Raw genomic sequence first — 5,000 nt, 5'->3', positions numbered from 1 at the left:
GTACTGTACCACTACCACCACCATCATCCCTATACCACTACTACCACCATCATCCCTATCCTCCCTCCTATACTGTACCACTACTACCATCATCCCTATACTGTACCACTACTACCACCACCATGCCTCCTATACTGTACTACTACCACCACCATCATTCCTGTACTGTACCACTACCACCACCATCATCATCCCTATACCACTACTACCACCATCATCCCTATCCTCCCTCCTATACTGTACCACTACTACCATCATCCCTATACTGTACCACTACTACCACCACCATGCCTCCTATACTGTACTACTACCACCACCATCATCCCTATACTGTACCACTACCACCACCATCATCATCCCTATACCACTACTACCACCATCATCCCTATCCTCCCTCCTGTACTGTACCACTACTACCACCATCATCATCCCTATACCACTACTACCACCATCATCCCTATCCTCCCTCCTATACTGTACCACTACTACCAGCATTCTCCCTCCTATACTGTACCACTACTACCACCATCATCCCTCCTATACTGTACTACTACCACCACCACCATCATCATCCTTATACTGTACTGTACCACTACCACCACCATCATCATCCCTATACCACTACTACAACCATCATCCCTATCCTCCCTCCTATACTGTACCACTACCATCCCTCCTACACTGTACTACCACCACCACCGTCCCTATCCCTATACTGTACCACTACTACCACCACCATCCCTATCTTCCACAACCCTATACCATACTACTACCACCATCATCATCCCTATTCTCCACTACTACCACTATCCTCTACATCCCTATGTTGTTGCACTACTACTATCCACCTCCTTATACTATGCTACTAACACCACCATCACCAGCCTCCATTCTATACTGTACTACTACCACCACCATCATACCCATCCTTCACATCCCTATACTGTACTACTACCACCAACGTCATACCTATCCTCTACATCCCTATACCATACTACTACTACTACTACCACCATCATCCCTATAATACACATCCCTATACTGTACTACTACCACTATCCTCTACATCCCTATATTGTACCACTACTACCACCATCTTCCTTATACTGTACTACGAACACCACCATCCCTAGCCTACATTCTATACTGCACTACCACCACCACCATACCCATTCTTCACATCCCTGTACTGTACTACTACCACCATCCCCATCTTCCTTTCTATACTGTACTACTACCACCACCACCACCATCCCTACACTGTACTACCACCACCATCATCATCCCTATCCTCCACACCAACATCCTCCTCTATATACACCACTGCTCTCCCTGCCTGCGCTGCAGACTCACTCTACACTGCCCTCTTCCAGCTATACTACTGTACTACTACCACCACCATCCTCCCTATACAGCAATACTGCCACCATCCTCCCTATGCACCACTACTACCAGCATCCTCCTCTATATACACTACTACTGCCATTCTCCTTTGTATACACTACTACTACCACCATCACCATCCGCACTTAATCACCAAATTTCCCCTCCCCACACTTTTATTGTTATTATTATGTATTTATATAGCACTGACATCTTCTGCAGCACATTACAGAGTACATAGTCATGTCACTGACTGTCCTCAGAGGAGCTCACACGCTAATCCCACCGTAGTCATAGTCTAATGTCCTACCATATTGTTATTATGTATTTATATAGCACTGACATCTTCTGCAGCACATTACAGAGTACATAGTCATGTCACTGACCGTCCTCAGAGGAGCTCACACGCTAATCCTACCATAGTCATAGTCTAATGTCCTACCATATTATTATTATTATGTATTTATATAGCAGTGGCATCTTCAGCAGCACATTACAGAGTACATAATCATGTCACTGACTGTTCTCAGAGGAGCTCACACTCTAATCCTGCCATAGTCATAGTCTAATGTCCTACCATATTATTATTATGTATTTATATAGCACTGACATCTTCTGCAGCACATTACAGAGTACATAGTCATGTCACTGACTGTCCTCAGAGGAGCTCACACTCTAATCCTACCATAGTCATAGTCTAATGTCCTACCATATTGTTATTATGTATTTATATAGCACTGACATCTTCTGCAGCACATTACAGAGTACAGAGTCATGTCACTGACTGTCCCCAGAGGAGCTCACACTCTAATCCTACCATAGTCATAGTCTAATGTCCTACCATATTATTATTATTATGTATTTATATAGCACTGACATCTTCTGCAGCACATTACAGAGTACATAGTCCTGTCACTGACTGTCCCATGCTGTGATGTCCCCGGTCACTTGCTCTGTCCTCTCCATCTCTCTCTGCTGTCACTCGCTCGGCTCTCTCTCTAACATTATTTTTACGCAGTTATCTCACCCAGTAAAATCTTAAAAATAACCTTTTCTTCCTCTGTAGTTCGGCCACCTCAGCTACTTCAAAGTGATCCTGACAGACTCGCTGAGCTGCTTTATCGTCCAATAAGAGACCACATTATCACCGCAACCCCTGAGATAATATGTGGACATAATCAGTTGTCACAGCAAATACTTATAGAACCACCTGATGCCCTCTCTCTGCGGGGAATGTGAACAGTACAAGGCAAGGGACACAGGAGCCACAGACCCTCACATTCTAGTCTATGTCACCTGAATAAATCATTACAGACAATGCTAGGCCACATAAATTACTCCAGCTGCAGAGCTCATATTGGGGATTTTACTGCTGTCGGTGCCCACCTGATGCAAAAAGTTACAAACCTTTACACCCGGTCCCTGTGAGAACCACCTGGGCTCAGCACAAGGCCATGAGGGGTCTGAGGAATTCCAGTTACATCAGACCTGACATTAGTATGCCTACCAGAAAAGCAATGTCTCTGAGCCAGATAACAGGCATACTTTCAGTTTCCCTTGGAGCCTCATCACAGGACTGCACCAAAGGGATTTTTACACAGAAGATGTTACTTTGCGACAAAGGCATGTAGGATATCTATACAGGCATTGACAGGAACACGAGGTGAGAGTGATATCGAGGCTGCCATATTTATTTCTTTTTAAACAATACCAGTTGTCTGGCTGTCCTCCTGATCTCTTTGGCTGCAGTAGTGTCTGAATCACATCAAACAAGCATGCAGCTAATCCAGTCTGACTTCAGTCAGAACACCTGATCTGCATGCTGGTTCAGGGGCTATGGTTAAAAGTATGAGAGGCAGAGGATCAGCAGGGCTGCCAGGCAATGTGTATTGTTTAACCACTTGATGACCCACCCTTTACCCCCCCTTAAGGACCAGCGCTGTTTTAGCTGATCAGTGCTGGGTGGGCTCTGCAGCCCCCAGCACAGATCAGGGTGCACGCAGAGCGACCAGATCGCCCCCCTTTTTTCCCCCCTATGGAGATGGTGTGCTGGGGGGGTCTGATCGCTCCTGCCTGCCGGGTGTTGCGGGAGGGGGCACCTCAAAGCCCCCCTCCGCGGCAAAATCCTCCCCCTCCCTCTCCTACCTGTCCCCCCCGGCGATCGAGGCTGCACAGGACGCTATCCGTCCTGTGCAGCCAGTGACGGGACGTCCCCTGTCACATGGCGGCGATCCCCGGCCGCTGATTGGCCGGGGATCGCCGATCTGCCTTACGGCGCTGCTGCGCAGCAGCGCCGTACAAATGTAAACAAAGCGGATTATTTCCGCTTGTGTTTACATTTAGCCTGCGAGCCGCCATCGGCGGCCCGCAGGCTATTCATGGAGCCCCCCGCCGTGATTTGACAGGAAGCTGCTTCCTGATTAATCAGCCTGCAGCTGGCGACGCAATACTGCGTCGCTGGTCCTGCAGCTGCCACTTTGCTGACGCGCGGTATAAGCGTGCGGTCGGCAAGTGGTTAAAAAAGGAAATACATATGTCAGCCCTCATATCTCTCTCACCTCGGGTTCCCTTTAAGCTGATGAGAGGTAATCAAACATTTCCCTAATAGGAACACAGACAGCAGAAAAACCACAACAAATGTCATCTCTTAGAGCGTAAGCTCTGTGCAACAGCTGGCGATGTAATGTACAGCGCCAGGTAATACACAAATTGCTGCTTTATACACACAACAGAACAGATCTTCACTGATAACTGGCATGTCAGTCGCCACATTTACAGTGCAGATTAATGATCTATCTCACTGGAGCAGCGTTTATGGTTAACCCCCCTCCTTTCCTTGCCTAGGGCTGAGTGGACCCTTGGCCTTCACCAGCAGTCCTGGGGTTAATGCTAAGCGTGTGATAGGCGGAGGGACTGGTCCAGCCATGTTTAAAGTGACATTTAATGTCCCCTGTGACAGCTCGTGAGAGAAGGTTACACCTGTTCCCCCTCATTCCAGCGCAGTCACAGCTAATGACAGTGACAACGCGTGTCTAGGTGTCACCTCTGCCTGTGTGTGACACTGCGACATGCGCTTAAGGGCCTGTTTCCACTACACACAGAATGGATGCAGAAAATCTGACTCCAATGAAAGCCTATGGGCCTGTTTCCACTAAATGTGATTTTTCTGATGCAGATTTTCCCATAGGCATTCATTGGAGTTAGTTTGCATCCAATCTGCATGTAGTGGAAACAGACTCTTAGGTCCGGTTTCCACTAGGAGCGGTGTGATGCGGCTACATAGACGTATCGCACCGCGGGTGTCCTGAAACACATACGGCAATGGAAGAGTTTCCACTGTGTGCATGTTGTGCGGAGCGGTCCGAGAATATGCAGCATGCTGCATCGCGCGGCCGCAACCGCGTCCCATCTCCTCCATTGGCTTCCGCATCGGGAGATGCGGAAGTGATGCGGCTGGCGGCAGAAGTGATGCGATGCGGCTAGGTAGCCACATTCGCATCATTTAACAGAGGAAACGGGCCCTTATCCGAGGGTCCTCTCCGTCCTGCCAGCAGGAAGACGGGGGTCTTCCCTCCAGCGTGCAAGCGCTCACCTGTCTGTTGTGATTCTGTATGCGT

At 48.2% G+C, this 5,000-nt stretch overlaps 1 protein-coding gene across 6 annotated transcripts in view; it reads right to left on the bottom strand.

Moving 5' to 3' along the window:
• The window catches only part of PLEC (plectin), a 367,871-nt gene that overhangs the window by 193,756 nt on the left and 169,115 nt on the right, over window positions 1-5,000 (bottom strand). The window lies entirely within an intron of this gene.

This window comes from Hyperolius riggenbachi, chromosome 5, assembly GCF_040937935.1.
Source record: "Hyperolius riggenbachi isolate aHypRig1 chromosome 5, aHypRig1.pri, whole genome shotgun sequence".
NCBI lineage: Eukaryota > Metazoa > Chordata > Amphibia > Anura > Hyperoliidae > Hyperolius > Hyperolius riggenbachi.
The sequence above is the reverse complement of the archived record's forward strand: the minus strand, read 5'-3'. Positions and strand labels throughout refer to the sequence as shown.